General features: G+C 32.4%; 1 protein-coding gene and 1 long non-coding RNA gene across 3 annotated transcripts in view; both read left to right on the top strand.

Annotated features, from left to right (window-relative positions):
• LOC143044798 (atrial natriuretic peptide-converting enzyme-like) overlaps positions 1-18,180 on the top strand; it is a 110,963-nt gene that overhangs the window by 30,740 nt on the left and 62,043 nt on the right. The gene's annotated exons all lie outside the window — the stretch shown is intronic.
• Positions 6,195-10,728, top strand: LOC143044796 (uncharacterized). Its single transcript, XR_012968781.1, has 3 exons — positions 6,195-6,488; positions 9,166-9,253; positions 9,949-10,728. It is a non-coding gene; the product is annotated as an uncharacterized LOC143044796 (long non-coding RNA).

Raw genomic sequence — 18,180 nt, 5'->3', positions numbered from 1 at the left:
AGCATCGGAGGCAATTTCATGTTCGACCACACAAAATATTTCACAAAAAAGATATGATAAAATCAAAAGAAAAAGATAAAGAAATATTAACAAATAAAGGTGGAATTGAGTAAACGGGGATTCGTGTTTTTATGAGCTTATTTTCAGTGGACAACAACAAATGGAAGTTTTTAACGACCTTGTGTGACCTATAGTTGTTAATGTTTGTGTCATTTTGGTCTTTTGTGGATAGTTGTCTCATTGGCAATCATACCACATCTTTTTGACTGGCTATATACATGATATAATATATATAGCACTTACACGGTCGGTCCAGTGGACATATTTCATACTAGATAACTTATACAGTAATTCTTTTTATATATATGAAAATTATTGTCCGATCTGATATACGTACCTATAATGTACAGAATTTTGAACAGCTTCAAATATATGGGGTCCGTAGAAACACCGCAAAGGACCTCCTTAGTGCACTAAGAACAAAAATGTGCACTAAGGACCTACTCCTTTCATAATTTTAAATTATATTTTTTCTAATGTTTTCTCGACACGTGCCTCAAAAAGTTGATTGTCACCTTTAGTATAATCGATAGCAATTCATGTTCGCTCAACCTTGGCCCGTGAATAATGTACTAGTATACTGATTAAACATGTATATGGTATTTCAAATTGTTCTCTATTTTTTTTTCATTTGTTTGTTTTTGCCGTATTTATTCTGTCTGCTATATTTTTTACTTCTAAATTAATAGCGTATTTTCAACTCTTTTCAGTTTGGGATTTTTCATCCTTTTAATTTTAAAAAGACAAATAATTGTGAACACTTCACGGAAAAGTGAGGATTGATATTTGGTTGCTTAACGTCCAGTTGCCAATACTTCATTCATTTTTCTAATGTTAAGAACTATGCCATTTATCAATATTTCGATTTGAGCGTTACTGATGAGTCTTGCATGTGTAGACGAAACGCGCGTCTGGCGTACTAAATTATAATCCTGGTACTTTTGATAACTATCACAGCAATGTTTTTAAACATGTTTAGGAAAGGAACATATTTCTGATTCGATGTTTATATACAAATGCATTACAAGTATAAATATGTATAGGTTGATGTTTAGTCCCTTCGATGTTTTAGACTGTAAATAAATTATGACCAATTTATTTCTGACATCTTCTTCATTTTTAACTTTTGTGGATAGGTGTTTCATTGACAGCCGTACCACATCTCCTTTGGCTTATTTTTGTTGTATATATTTTTAATTCACTTTCCTTGTCTTTTAAAATATAAAGTAAGTAAGTAAGTAAGTAAATTGTTTATTATAGTGACATGTGTAAATCAGCATAAATTTGTACAAAATATAATTACATATAATACACCCGGCCCAATGGACCAATAAGTCACCTTTTACTGTTAGTTCAATATAAATGTTCTAATATCACGTGTCAATTGCCAATTTAAATTTAAATTACAGATAATTATAGATTAAGAATTAACGATTGTAAAAGTTCATATATTATTCAACTAATGTTTGTGAAAAAGTTTAAGAATGTTAACTATAGAGTAAACTGTTTGTTTTCTACGGAAAAGTGACGCTGCTAAGTATTTAGCTATTTTCCTTGGATGGTTCACCATTAGAAATGTTAATTTTCCCTGCTCATCTAGTTGCGTAAAGTCAGGCACCATTAATATCTCGCTAAAAACAGTTTGTCTGATATCATTATAAAATGTGCAGTTTATAAGAAAATGTAGCTCACTTTCAACATTTTGAGAATTACAAAATCGGCATAGTCTGTTTTCTACTGGTTCCCCAAACGTTGTGCACGATGTTCCTACAACACGACGTTACACTAAAAATGCGGCGACAAAAAGGGTTTTTGACTTTGATTAATTTTTGCAAGTTTTAATCGTTTTTTTTATATGTTGTTGGTTGATTCTGGTTCTGTTCTTTTTGTGATATCATTTTATCATAAATTACTTCAAGTTGTGGAAATCGATTTAATAATGTCTACCTTTTAAGTTATTTCCCCTAAAAATGCAGTGCTTACTGTCGCAAGTAATGTAGGAAGGAAAAATTGGACGGAAGTACATGTATACGGTTTCCATAAATAATGTGCAAAACTTTTATCATAGTATGTTTAACTTTCATGGTGCATATCATCTGTTATTGTAAAATTTCTATATCTTAATTCAACCCCAATACAAATATATCTGACACTCTGCAAGTAAATCGAAACATTTTTAACCTTGATTAATTTGAATAGAATTGTATTTTTCTTGGCACATAATTTGTCGAAATACACCCCTTTAATTTCTTGAATCTTGGCTTGAGAATTATTTTCCAAGTCTTCTAAAGTTGCTTGCTTAAATTGTTTAACTTCTGATATACATTTTAAAATAAAGTAATCTACTCTTGAATTGTCCGTAAAAACGGCTAATATAATCCCAGGTTTTATTAATTCAATGAAACGGTTTTCGTCGCTGTTTTGGATTTGTCTTTCAATTACCTCAATTTCATGCACAAGTTAATATTGACGAAAAGTTCCGGCTTCGCTAGTACATGTAGTACAGGAATAACTTTCAGTTATAACATGAATAGCAGGACAAATTGCAAGGTAAAACATTCTGTGGACTTACGATCAATAAAAATTGCAAAATTTAACCTGTGTCGAATCTATGTCCCGGTCGGAGTCTATACATGTAGCAACATGCACTATTTTTTTTTTCGGCAGCCATCAACATCTTTTTCCAAATTTCACCAAACGATTTGTTTTAATTATCATGAACATTTAATTGAAACTTTAGGACATGTAACGTCGGAAATTAGCGTTTTTCGGATTTTTCGACGTTTTTCGACGTTTGGACAAAACGGCTACCGTTTTGTAATGTGTTGAAAAAAATTATTCCTTAAAGACCCAAATATGTAGTTAATAAGAAAAGAATTTTGGCATTTTGTACTCTTCGTGTATCTAACTTTTGTTTTGATCAATTATAAATAACTTATTGAAATATCAGTTAAAAAATACGCGTTAACTGCTTTGAAAAATGAAATATCAACTTGGACAAAATGGCTACCGCTTGAAAAACGACTGTGTAGAGAAGATTTTATAAAATCTGCAATATTTGAACTCACGAACAATGAGGTAAATATTTGTACTTTTGGTAGATGTTGTTATTGTCTTACTCTTTTTATTCGTTTTCCGCTATATCTACTTATAAAATTCACTTTCAGTCATTAAGTTACCGAAAAACGTCGTTGGACATTTTTCTTATTCAAGCTTAATATGCGGACACCGAGTCAAATGAAATTTGGCAAAATAACGGCTTTAACGCCACAAAGAATCGACACATACCGTTGTTCCTGCCAAGTTTCCGGAAGATCAGAGAATAAGAAATATGATCACTATACATAAGAGTCAAAACAGTTTTTCATAAATGTAACGTTGGACATCCGTTTTTTTCACATAGCTTTGTTATTTTAATCCTCAAATATACTAGATATTACTTAGTATATGATCAAGAGCTATAAAAACATAATTTAAAACATATATTGAATTTGTTTTATAGTGGTTCGTGTTTGCTAACATTTTTATTTTGTTTTGCGGAGGAAATTTCAAAGATTGTGTTACAAATCCTAGGGGTTGTAGGAACAGCGTGCGTAACGTTCCAATATATCTACCAGTCTCAATTCTGATCGGTAATAATCCGCATCTAAACTGGGCTAGCACAGATCGCTCGTGTTTCGTAAGATTTAGTTTTACATAGTGCTCTAGTTTTAAAGTTTAAGTAAGATCGTAGCTTTGGTTTATTTATCAAGGACTCTCTCCATATATCACTGTAATAAGTTCGTACAATTTGTTCAAAAGATTTTAAATCCACCATTGTTCTACTTTCGTAATAATGTAACATATTAAGTTTAGTGAAAATATCTTTAGTGTCACTACACCAATTGTTTGTGCAACGATCATAATCCATATTGAACACCACTTTCGTTAATCGGTCGTCTTCAAACGATAAAAGCCTATTCCAGTATCGAATAATGTTCACCCAATGCCGAAACTGACTTGGTATCCATCCAGTATCCCCATACAGTGCTAGAATTGGTGCAAATCTGTGAACGCCTAAGTAATATCGAATTGCTCTGTTCTGTACGTTGTCTATTGATTGGAACTTCCTATATATTTATTCCATTATTTTTATTTGATGCCGAAAATAAGAATACGAAGTTATTTGTTAAATGCTATAAATAAGCGAAGTAAAACAACCGTTAATAATTATGTATATGAGCATTATATCTATTTATAAAATATTTTAAATACAAGCAGACATACCATTTGTGACACCAATTTCATTTATTTCCAAATCTTAAAATCATACATTTCCGTTCTTTAGCGTTTCTTAATAATGGCAGAACGGGCTTAAGAGTCATATGATTAAGTTAACTAAATAATTTAGTTTTCCCACATCATTAGCGGATTTAGGGGGTTAAAGCGAGAAAAAAAGTGTGCCATTTATTGAAAAACATATGGTTTGGTATAACATGAAAACTTCTCTAGTGTTTTAAACATTTCTCACATAACCCCTCCCCCAAACCCCCACTTCAAGCTCTGGATCCGCGCCTGCCCATAGTGCTTATTACATTATAAAATAAAATGGTATTCATCTTCAATTGTTGAAATAAAGATGAATTGTTAAAAAAAAAAGCATTGACACCAGTTTAAAGTTATCGTTCATAGAAGACAGTTATGATTTATTCTATAATTCTCTTTTTAAAACGTAATATAATTTTACCTCTTGGAGTTTTTCTATATGTTACTTCTGTAATCGGATTTTGAAGAACCCCATGGACACCACATACTCTCAAATGTCTTTCAAGGAATAATGATAGTATGTAAACTCTTGTGTTGTTAGTAAGGAAATGAAATATCAAAAGCATTTGTTTCTCAATTTTTATCTCAAAATAGGGTTCTTTAAATAAAAAAAAAGCTTGCATAGCAATTTCCTTAAAAACTAAATATATATAACAAAGGCAAAGTTTTAAAACACAAAATTTATTTTTTATTTTTCTTTCATAAACTTGAATTTATACCACGCTAAACCGTTAGGTTAACAACCATTGATTAATCAATAAGTAACGATCAAAAGACAATTGTTTATTGGATTAGGTTGATTGAACATGATGATTCGGGAATCTGCAATAAACCGTTGGTCACGTGGCGAGTGGCAGGCGTTGATTAAAAAGTCATTTAACTTCAAAATTACAAAATCTATTGATACCTAACTTTATAGATTTGAGGTATTTAATCATATCCTCTTATATTCATGTTCGCTGTGATCTTAAAACATCGTTTTAGTGTCCTTAATGCAAAAACTTTCTTCTTAGTGCACTAAGAAGTCTTTTGCGGTATTTCTACACACCGAAATATATGGCCTTATTATTGGTAATATACCATATTAGTGTCACTAATGGCTTAACGTGTTACCAAATTAAAAAGAAGAAATAGGCTCAAAACCGCATTTTTAACTTTAGATTTTTTTTCAATCCCAAAATAGAGAAGAGGTCCGTATACAGACTTATTAAAAAGTCCAGATGAGAAGTTTAACTTGCTTTTCTATTCCCGGCACTTTTAACTTAACGCATGCAAAAAAAAAAATTCAGTACCTGGTTACAGTTGCGCATTGACAAATTATAATCTTTCGATTAAATGATCTTAAATCTATATGGTCTTTATTTTAAAAGTTATAAAATCTAAATGTAAAGTGATCTAAAATGTTCAATATAAATGAGTATTTTCGCTGTGAAATGAATCTAAGGTCGTCTAAAAGTGTATACATGTGTATTTGACCCGACTACTGACTACATAGTAAAGTAAAACTATTCATTATGTACCTATAAGGGGGGTCTGAGCGGGACTCGGGATTGTCGAGGCGTATTTTTTGTAAACGTGACACATGAAAGTCAAATTATGAGGGAGGGTAGGAGGGGTACTGATCCCGAAATCCCGAGCTTAAAAACACGAAATCCCGAAATCCCGGGCTTAAAAAACACGAAATCCAGAAGTCCCGAAATTCGAAAAAAGAATTATCGTATCCCGAAAGGGTCAATCCCGAAATCCAGAGCTTAAAAACACCCGATCCCGCAGTCCCGATAAAGGTCCTATCCTCCCTCAAATTATTGTGCCGTGAAAATGGGAAATGAAGTTTAGCGGGACATGGGAAATTACAAAAATAGCAGAATTGTTCACTTACATAGTGTACGCGGGATGGCATCATGCGAGAATCTAAAAAAATAAGTAGTAACTAAGCGGGATCCGTGAACAGAACCCCCAATGAGACCCCCATTAGTTGTGGCTTATTTTGGTCTTTTTAGTTAGTTTCTTTCCCCTACATTACTTGACCGTTTTTGTAAAACAACAGCACTCGAGGTCTGACAGTATTTTACCAAGAAATGCACAAAATATTCAAAAAGAAGGCCTAGAAAATTTAAATATTGGTATGCACACATACTCCCCTATCAGCACAGACAATTATATTTTTGTAAAGGCGCCAAACTCGTTTCTAATATTTATGATAGAACCGAAAAGAAAATGGAAATGGAAATGGGGAATGTATCAAAGAGATAACAACATGACCAAAGAGCAGATAACAGCCATAGGTCACCGATGGGTCTTCATTGCAACGAGAAAATCCCGCAACCTGAGACTGGGGTGGATCTAGTCATATAAAGGAGGGGTTCCTAACCCAGGACAATTTTTTTTGGGGGGGGGTGTCCAACTACATGTCCACATTCAAATGCATTGATCGTCCAATAAAGAAAGGGGGTTCCAACATGTCCAACCTTCAGCCCCCCCCTGGATCCGTGCCTGTGAGGCATGCTTTAGCTTGCCATTAAACAAAAATGTATACTAGTTGAGTGATAATGGACGTCATACTAAACTCTTCAATATAAAAAAAAAGAAACTAAAATAAAAATCATACAAAGGTCACAAAGGCCATAACTTCTGGCTCCTGAATTAGGAAAAGTGCAAAATGCAGTGAGGATAAAAGCCTTTACTGTAAATTCCTGAAATTACAATTATATAAATCATCTCACATCTTTGTGCATTTCTTGAAATTGGTCATATTAATAAATGCATGCAATATTTTCAGAAAATTTCAATATATAGGCTTTAAAAAGTCAATCTTGTGCATGATTATCAATGATTATACTCGCACAATTAACACATGTGGTTCTCAAAACTCAGAGGTGTCTATGCTATTTATGACAACATTTTAATCAAGTATAAATTTACAAAATATGTTTAGAACTATATGATTTTTAGGTTTTTAAGCATAGATATAGTAGGTCAGGATCTGCGAACTCTCACTGACTGACTGAGCACATGAATTCAACACTAGTTTTTTGGTGATGTTGGTGTTGCTTAGTGTTTTGTTTTGTTTTTCTTTTCTGCATCTTATGTTTTGCCTTGGCATTGTCAGTTTCTCTTTCATTGCCTTTGGTTTTTTTTGTTATGTTAAATAACAAGTCACAAGAGAGAAAAAACAAAAAAAATATGTGAAAAAATGGCTTAGTTCAGTATATATTAAGGACAGAGATAACAAATAGCTAAATAAGAAAAAAGAAAAAAGAAAATTCCTTTTCTATGTACAGTCAATTGTCTGATAATCTAGAAGATAGCCTGATTTGGTCTAATTCTCCTGAATTCTAGCAGGTACTTTATTCCAACTTTTTTAATTCAAACAAACCATGTCTTAGATAGTCTTGGAATTAGAATACATTAATCATAAAATTTTCATAATACTTTGGTGAATTATCTATTGATATAATCATGATAATTAAGCTCCTTTTTAATTTTTAGGGATTTTAAATTTTTAATTTAAAGTTAGGGATTTCATTCATAAAAGCGGGGATTTTTCCAGTACGTATACTATTAATAATGCTTTGAGCAATTTTCATGAAACTTGGTGAATTATTTTTGTATAACATAAACATGATAATTTTCCTTTTAATTTAAAAAAAAATCTGATTTATGTCATTGTACTATCATGACTTGGGATTAGGATAGTCTCAAGAATGCTTTCACAAATTTTTATGAAACTTTGGTGAATTGTTTTTATATCTTGACAAACTCCCTTTTTATTGTTATGACCCAAAGTGGAGGGGGCATAATGTTTAACACTTGTCAGATCGTTTGTCCGTCTGTCCCAAAGTTGTTTTTTGTTCTCTTACAGTACTTTAGTTTGCCTCAACCAAATTCAATTAAACTTTTACAAAAGCTTGTTATCACAATTCTCATATCAAGTTTGAATTTTGGTGATGTCAGTGTTACTGTACTAGAGTATCAGAGTTATGCCCCTTTAGAAATGGGGAAAATATGCTGAATTTTTGGTTTCCTGTTCTCTAAAATTTAGTTTGTCTCAAACAAATGTTATGAAATCAATACACAATGCTTATCATCACAAAATACAGATTAAGTTTGAATTTTGGTAGTGTCTCTTTTACTAAATTCTATAGTTATGTTCTTTAAAAATGGAAAAAAATGTTTCGGCCTTCTAACTTAAGTTTCCCTCAACCAAATTTTATTAAACTTTAAAAAAATACTTTTTATCACAATTTTAATCAGATCAATTTCAAATTTTGGTAGTAAAACTTTTACCGTTCTTCAGTTATGTTCCTTTAAAACTTTGAATAATATGCAAGCTGGAGTATCATTCCCTATTTATCATGTATATTTTTTTATAAGATGCAGAGTTAAGGAACTTTAGTTGTTGCAAAGTTATTTTAAAATTGTCCATTTTCAAAAACTTTGAAAGGTTTTAGAAATTTATGGATTTGTTAAAAAAATCACAGCCTTAAACTTATAGTCACTTGAGATATATATCTATAAATGGAGCCAAATTATATACATGTTTTATGTCAATAAATACCACTGTTTGTGCATGTTTTGTTTTTTTTGGAGGGCAGGGGTCTTATTTGCACAGTGCTCATAGTTTTTTAGTCGATCATTAAAATTCATTTAAAGCTTAAAGACCAGCTATAAGGGCAAGAAGCTTATCAAGCACTCATGGTTTAGATTTTTATTAAACACACATTAATATACATAATGTACATTAAACAGAAAAAAATATTGATGCAAGATGTCATTCAACTTTTACTCTTTTATGTATAGGACAAGAACTATAGAAGATACAGAGAAATTATATACAGCAGAAATGATAGGCAATGTAAAATTTGCAGAAGCCAACTAAACCTAAATGGTAAGGCACCTTTTAATTTTAAAAAAGTTATTGAACTTGAAAGATGATTACTAGTATCATGATTACTATAAAAATTAAAAGATGTGGTATATTAAATATGAAAACTATCATGGCTTTGAGAAAGCAATTGTAGGCCTGTTACGACCTTCAATAATGAGAAAATCCATACCCTATACTATAGTCAAAGTAGGCAGCTATAAAAGACCTAAAGATGAAACATTGAAAAAATCCAAACTGTAAAACTAATCATGGTAATTGCCTAGTTTATAACAAAATAAATTACAAAAAATAAATATGACCGGTATGAAACAACAACAACAACAACCACTAAATTTTAGTGTCAGACTAAACTGACAAAAGCTACAGGCTCTGAACTTTGGACAGGCACAATAGGAATATGACAAGGTTATATAAAAATAAGATGTGGTATGATTGCCAATAAGACAACTCTCCACCAGACAACCAATGATGTAAATTTCCTGCAAACAGGGACTTGACTTCTGTAAATCAACTAATTTTTCGTGAATACTTTATTTGGCATTTTATACTTTCTAGTCTACATCGCAGTTATTTATTTTTCTCGAGTTCAAGTTTACTTAATGTATTTTAATAAGGAAAGATACACATGAAAAACATTTATTGCTGTTTCTCTCTCCATTTATAACATTTTATTTGTTTATTTTGTGTATTTATAGGTGATCAGACATCTTGGTTTTCATGATCAATAGGTCATTACTGAAGAGGAAACTTATAGTTGAAATTTATTTACATAGTGCATAATTGGATTAATTTGAAATGGAATGTGTGCTTTCCTGCAAAAAAGAAATAGGAAATTTCAACATTATCACATGATAATGACCATAAACAAAATGGAGTTCTATCATAGATACACAAAAACACTATTGCATAAAAGCAACAACATATCTTAATCAAAAGAAAGGAGAATGCTGAACAAATACTATTTTGTTGTTGAAAAAAGGAACACCAGTTTTATCCACTCATTTACATCGCTCCCTCATATCAAATATACAGAAGAAGATCATTGAAGAACAATTTGCAAAAATGATTTCTCTTAGAATTGAAGGGAATTGTTTAGTGAATGGAATAATGTATTCACTGAATTCTTACGTAGTGGATTGAATAACTGTACACAAGCTGAAACAGAAGAAATTCTAATTTAAAATAACACGAAAAGTGTTTATTTTATTATTTAATCTGCAAATATATAAACAAATTCTTTAGAACACCACAAATGGTATGACATTCAAATTGGTTGCTTATTAATGTATCGCATTGAAACAATTACAAAGAAAATAGAAGCATTTGCTCCAAAAAAAATTATAAATCAAAGTTAAATTTATAAAAAAAGTATAAACAATACCTAGATCTAAACAGTCAGACTGTATTATTTTCAATGTCATTAAAATGTTGAGTCAAACATTTATTAAAGTTTTAAATATCATTTGCATCAATTATACAGTCTTGTTATTATTATATTCATACTGTTTGTATACATGGTGTAGTGAAGAAATGTTCAACAAGTAAAAATAAGGGAAAACATTTCCTTAAGGGAAATTTGATCTTCAGAAATTTCCTTAGAGGAAATTTGAAGAACAATGATTTTCCTAGAGGAAATTTGTTGTCTTGAATTTTCCTCCAAGGAAAAGTGTTTGTCAAAAATTTCCTCACAGGAAAAAGTATTTCCTCCAAGGAAAATTTGAAGCTACAAATTTCCTCACAGGAAAAAGTATTTCCTCCAAGGAAAATTTGAAGCTGCAAATTTCCTCAAAGGAAAAAGAATTTCCTCTAAGGAAAAAGAATTTCCTCTAAGGAAATAGAATTTCCTCAAAGGAAATAATTATGCAGCAAATTCCCTAAGGGAAATCTTTTTCCCTTGAGGAAAAAACAATTTCCCTTGAGGAAAAATCTTTTTCCTTCAGGGAAATTTGATTTCCCTTGAGGAAAAGTACTTTTCCTCTGAGGAAATTGTTGAAAAAAGGGGCATAACTTTTTCAACAGTGGTGCTAGATCCAAAAAATTTTAGGACAAATATCAGGGAACCAATACCAACCAAGTTATCAACTTTGTTTTGACTTAACTCCAAAAATTAAGGTGACAACTTTTGCACTCAGCGGAATTGCAAACTTGTCCCGGAGACTGTTATTACCTCTATTTCTCCTATTAGTTCAACAGAAAAAAAGAACATTAACAAAAATGTATGCTTCTTCCGGAGGCAGATTGTGAGCTTAAATGAACGGTGACCCCATTTTTTGATTTCATTTTTCTTTTAAGTATATGATAAAGTTCATTTATAAAAAAATATAGCGAAATCCTATATTAGAAAAAAAAAATTGATTTATACCCAGGAGCCCCCTTAAGACTTATTTCGTATGGCAAAACCTTTAAAAATATTTGTTTATGATTTATAAGACGGCATTTTTAAAAAAAACGTTTTTTTTTTTAACTCTATTTGATCACTCAGACACAATACATATACAAATGTATACGTGTAACAAGAGGAATACAATTTTACATATATACAAACAATACAAAACAATGGTGGGTATAAGTTATAACAAGGGAAAAAAACATAAAAAATGTGAAAGATATATAAACTATATATATATGTATATATTGTCGGCTTATGTAAACCTGTGTCCAAGTTTTAAAAAAAGGCGAAAAGCGAAAAAGCACATTATATATACATTGTATGTATGTATCAAGTTCATAACTTAGTGCAAATAAAGCAAACAAATGGTTTAATATATACGGTAACCTTTTATCTGATCTATTATAGTTTGCTGATTGCAGGATAAAACAAAAAACAAAAACAACCGCTGGCTTTATAAATGTGTCTACTAGTTTTTTTTTTAATTTGATATAAAAGTAAATACTGATAATTCATTTGATATTTATCGACCTATTTGAACTCGTTGTCATGTATAATTCCATACTAACTTAAAGACTTGACTTAAGGATGTACTTAGGTGATGTTTTGGAGTTCGTGTCAAATTTTCAGACACCTTGGTGTTTTTCCATACAAAACGAGGTAAAATATTTTGCCCCATAACACCCATTTATTTTTTCATATAAGACAAAATAGCTCATGAAAGGTCATTTACCAAAATTTTAGCCTCGGAAGATTCTTAATTTTTTTTCTTTTGTTTTGGGACCCAATTAATACCCATGAAATCATAAGGTAAAAGTCCCGAGACAGCCTTTTCCCCGACATATTTTTTATTAAAAATCTAAAATATCTCGAAAAGGAGGTCCATCACCTATTAATATTTTTAGCTTATTTTTATCCTTGAAGAATCAGTTTTAAATTCTTGATTTATTAATTTTCACCTAACCTCACCTAAGTACATCCTTAATATAACTGTTCCAGCATTTGATTTGTGATAATCTAATGGGTTTTTGTATTTAATTTTTGAATGTGACCTACAACTGTATGATTTTATTTTTTTTGGAATTAGTAGTTATTCGCACGCAAAACTAATTTTCTAAAACTAATCTTTGATCGGGAGCGTGCTTTGTAAAACGTCTAATGCGGGGTTCACACATTGCCGATTATAGTTCCCGTTTGAGATCAGACAGCGATACGACACGAAAAGTGAAAAAGTCAGATTACTATCCTCAATTATCTGGAATGTCCTATCACTGTCTGAACGCAGTCGTTTTAGTTAGTAACAGATTCCTACGGGTCGGGAAGGGTCCGAATAGCTCGGCAAAGCACCCCGAGAGTTAGGTGCGTCCCGTAACATTCGGGGCAACTCAGCCGATTTTGTCTAGTCGGATTACAATCGTGGCTATGTCGTGACAGATTCTGCTATATCGGATCGAATTCCGAACAATGTTTTGTGTATTCGGGACGGTGTCCTGTAGAACGGGAATGATCTGGAGTAATTTTTCATAGCTGTTTTTCTGCCGATTGAGTCCAGATTGCATCCAGATCTTGTCGAATGCGAACCGTTTTTTGTCGAAACCGTTCCGAAACAGTCCCGTTATTAATACGAAATTCGTCAATGATACCCACGTCAGAGTCACGACAATTACAGAATACAATACGACTGAGACCAGACAAAGCCGTTTGCAATGCGATAGAGCGGACCGTGATAGGATTACGTTCCGACAGTACCTGATCATCCCGAATATGCCGACAGTTTTCGAACGGATAACTTCCGTCAGCGTTGGTTCACTGTCTGGTCACTGTCTGATCTCTGTCGGATTACATTCGGTAGAGTCGGGACGCAGTCGTGACAGACTCGGTCGAATTTTACCTGGCAAAAAATACGAATCGGATCAGAAGCGGATTCAGAACGGGATTATCGGGACATAATCGCTTGGAAACGGTTGAATATCGACGCTTCCTGAACACTATCTGATTGTTGTCGTGATCAAATTATTTTTTTTACAAATTTTAATTAAAGTTTAAATTTCCATCCACGATTCACAGGATCTTGATCAGACTTTTAAGAATTTTTAATCGGGAATGGTCCTGTCAAGGACGGTAGTAAAAATCGTGAATGTGTGACCCCAGCTTAACATAATATACATTTAAATCGAAGCTTTATCGAACTTATTAGAAAATTAAGTGTTTCATTTATGACTTTCCCGTATAATCACGTACAAATACAAAATGTATGCAATGTTTTGGTTTTCTTTTTCTATAACAAAAATGGCAACTGAAACATTTACGATATCAAAAGATAAGTTATGTAAATGTATTGGAAATTTGAAACTCTTCCAAATAACCTTTTATATGCGACAATTCATTAATCAGTTACGATACTTCTGTGCGGGAGGTTAATTTTGCTTTGTTTATTTGCAAGTTTATGATTAAAAGAACTGGAACGATAAATAGTGTGTACCGAATTTCTACTAGTTCAACTGTACCGTACTAAAATTACCACTAACAAGCTCCTGATATCTTTTTTTAGCACAAGAAAGAGGACCTAATGATGTATACTTTTATACTTTAAATATTTTTTTCATAAATGTTTCTATCAGAAAACCATCTTTTTTTTTATTACACAGTAGGTATAGAAAAGAAAATTAAAAAGCATATTTGTGATCTTAGAAATAACTAATAATAGATGCCAGGATTAAATTCTGTGATCTTAGAATTTTATTTGGGGGGGGGGGGGAACGTCTTTAAATTCCTCAAAACCTAAGGACATTGTTAAAATAGAATAAAAGCTATTCCTTTTTCGAAAGTGACTGCTGAAGGACTTGTGAGAAAATCATTGCACACAATGAACATGGTGGAATCAACAAACAATCATTGCACTGTTGTCTAAAGTCATAAAAACAAACGATCAGCTTTACACTTTCTCTCAATGCTATGCGACTGTACACGACTTTAATTGGACCATTCACGACTCCATCGCGACTCCATCCCGACAACAAAATGAATACATATTTGATAATTCCGATTGATTTACGATCTCTACACGATCTTTACTCGACTAGCTAGAGCAAATCAACTATACTTGATCTCAGCCTGATCTCGACCAGACCAGATCGACCTGATCGTAAATGGGTCGTAATGATAGTCGGAAATGAATGAGGTATACACAATTTCAGTACAAAAACGTCCGAATGTTTTATTTCCCGCCGCTTTTGGGTGGGCATAGTGTTACACTTGTCCGTCCGTAAGAACGTCCATACGTTCCAACATTAACAGTTTCCGTTTTCTAATTTTATTTAAATTTTGGCTCAACCAAATTTTATGAAATGTATACACAATGGTTAGTCCCATACCACAGTTCAAGTGCGAATTTGTTACATGCCAGATGGTACATTATCTGTATTCCATGGACACATTCTCCGTTTATTTGAGTGACTTCAGTAAAAGGCCTGAGTAAAAATATATATTTAAAATATCTGCATAGAAATAATTTAAAAGCAGTTTTATTTGTGGGCAAGGTGGTAAGAGAACAGAGAGACAGGTTAATAGCTGTGACGGAGCTTGGAGGGAGCATAGAAGACAAATTAAGAAGTATAAACAGCAACGTGCGCCGAGAAATGTAGGCGAGGCAGTGGCTGACACGGCCACCACTGTGTTGGCAGTATGAGAGACTTGCACTTACTCAACGAAGAGGAACCAAATGTTTATAAAAAAAATCCTCATAGTAGACGTTGATATAATGGTGAGAGTTTTTGTTGCTCTTTTCTTGAAAATAACACCACAAAATGAGATTTGTCACTGGATTAGTTCTTAAAAAGCAATATACATACATTTTACCATCCCCTTTTCCTTGCTTTCTTACGAATAAAGCGTACTGTTTGTGTCATATATGTGCATAAGGATGTATAATCAGTGTTTTTTCATAGATTTGATATCCAGTAGCTAAATGGTGAAAGATAATTCTTTTTGGTTTATGGCAACAACCTGCATGTATTTGCTAAAAATATTGCAAAAAGAGGGCAAACATGTCACATGATTCCCCAAAATTTGTCCGAAAGTAGAAGTTCAATACCCTGAAATGATACCTTTTCGGAAACTGTTTACTTATATTTATCAAGCAATCAAATTAAAAATTGTTGTCTTTCGTCTAATTTTTGTGAGGATTGCGTCAAAAGTTTGAACGAAAATTTTGGCCGTAAGATGACCTATCATAGTTGTTTTTTATCATTTCTGTGCCATTTTGTGTTCTGTGAAGAGTTGTCTCATTGGCAGTTTTTCTTTTTTTTTTTATACTACAAACAATTTTGGACAAACGGAAAATACGGCAGTCAAACAGAAAAAAAAACCCATAAAACAGGTAAAATATAATCTTGATGTTCTTATAAACCAACTTTGAAAGATAACTTAGTCATCAGCAGTCTAATAATGAATTTTATTGCACAGTTAATTTCGTATATGAAAAATTGTAGGATGTTCTTCCCTTCCGGAAGTACTGAGATCATCCAAGGTTTTGTTGGGTAACGTGTTGCTGTGTTTTTAGTTTTCTATATATTGTTGTGTGGACTGCTGTTTGTTCTCTCGTTGGTTTTCGTTTTTTGTGTCGATTTGTTTTCGACCTTTGAATTTGATTGTTCCTTAACGACTTTGGTATCTTAACTCTCCTTGCAAAAGTACAGATATGTACTGTACATGGAGGAATTTTTGTATAGTAAAAAATAATGTAGCCAATGTCTCTTTGCAGAAGTAAATTTTTGAGAGTTAACCAGATCTGCACATACTTGAGAGAATCGAGAATTGAGAGGTCGAAGGTGGTCGCGAAGGGATTTGGTATTGGTCGAGTTGGTCTGTGATAAAATAAAATATAGAAGTCGCGGTGATCTAAAAGCGATCGGGCATTGGTCGAGTTAATCTTGAAATAATCGGACATTTGTCGAGTACAGGTCGAAATGATCGAGTACTGATCGGTAAAGTTTTTGTATTCCGACCAAACTCGATTTCTTCTCGATTGACTGTCTTCTCGATCCTTACTCGAATGTTTTTGACATGTCAAAAATTCTCGGGTAGAAAGTCAGATCGATGACGACCAAAGTAGATCAACCCGAACAGTCTGGTCGATTGCGTCAGACCAGTCTTCCGATCACTTAATTTGTCTTGATCGGGTTTGGTCAAGTTGATTTGATCGGCAGTTTGAACCTAGCTTTAGGAAACAACTTTTTTTTGTAATTTTATTTTCATCACAACAGATATCATATCATTGTTCTTAGGTTGCGAGTTCGAATCCTGCTCGTTGTAAGGTGCGTTTGAATCCGATCTTAATTGTCCAGGAATGGCTGTTCTTGCCGAAGGTTATTCACGGGTACTCTTGACTTCCTCTGTCCAATAAAAACTTACAGCAATAATATTGCCCAGTGTTTCAAAAGTGGCATTAAACACAAGCAGTTTATCCATTATTGCATTGTTATTTATGTCGGTGAATAATCGCTCATTAATTTTAATCATGACTAGTCATTTCCAAAAAACCTGCAAATTTGAAAATGAAATAGATGAAATAAAGGGTTCAATTGTTTTGAAAATAAGGAGAAACATATAAGCATGTCGATATCAAAGATGAACATAGTTGATGCTATAAAAGTTGTTTTTTGTCTGAACTGATTTCTCGGACAGTACCAAAGACATAGCCACAATTTAAAGTAACCTTTATTTATTAATAGTCTAAGGTCAACTTTTACTATCTTTAACAGGCGGAATTGTGCTCTTTAAAATTTCAGAAAAAAATACATAAATGCATTTAAAATTTCGTATTAAAATTCTAATCATTGGGTTCACTGCAGTTGATACCTTTTAAGACAACCAGTTCACCACCAGCAGTGGAATTGACCTAGTTGTAGAAATAAAAAACAATTATTACTACGATAGAGATCAGTAGTACAAATGTCTTGTTTTATCTGCACTTTTAATATGTTTTCAACAAGTTCACTTCCGTGGCCGATATGTTTTCTTGTGTGATAATAATCAAAACAAAATTATAGCCTATGTCACTTTGACAAATTATTTATCGATAGAACCATTATTTTCTTCTTCCAAGACGCACAAAAGTCAGTCTTTAATTTGGCATGAAATTAAGGGAAAATAAACACTTTAACCTTGATCAATAGTACACAGACACTACAATAACCTCGAAATCAATTTGCGTTAATGATATGCGGTCTGTGTTGTGAAATGTTCATTTCAATTTTCTATTTGTCAACTATCGCAAAATGGTAATTGAAGACACGCATCACATCAACAAAATAAAAGGTTGGAATTTGCTTTAGTGATATTTGTGATAGGACAGGCTTTTGACACATTTTATGATATTAATTTAAAAAATAACGAGGTAATATATGACTGTGTTGATTTTTCCTCTAATAAAATGTTTCCTCTTTGGAAAATACAAAAGTTTACTTCACGAACACCAGGAATTTAAAAAATATTATAAATCGAAATAGCATAAGTTAATGAACAAAATAAGCTAGAC

The sequence above is a fragment of the Mytilus galloprovincialis genome, chromosome 9, assembly GCF_965363235.1.
Source record: "Mytilus galloprovincialis chromosome 9, xbMytGall1.hap1.1, whole genome shotgun sequence".
Classification (NCBI taxonomy): domain Eukaryota; kingdom Metazoa; phylum Mollusca; class Bivalvia; order Mytilida; family Mytilidae; genus Mytilus; species Mytilus galloprovincialis.
Note: the sequence above shows the minus strand (reverse complement) of the source record. Positions and strands in the feature narration are given on the sequence as shown.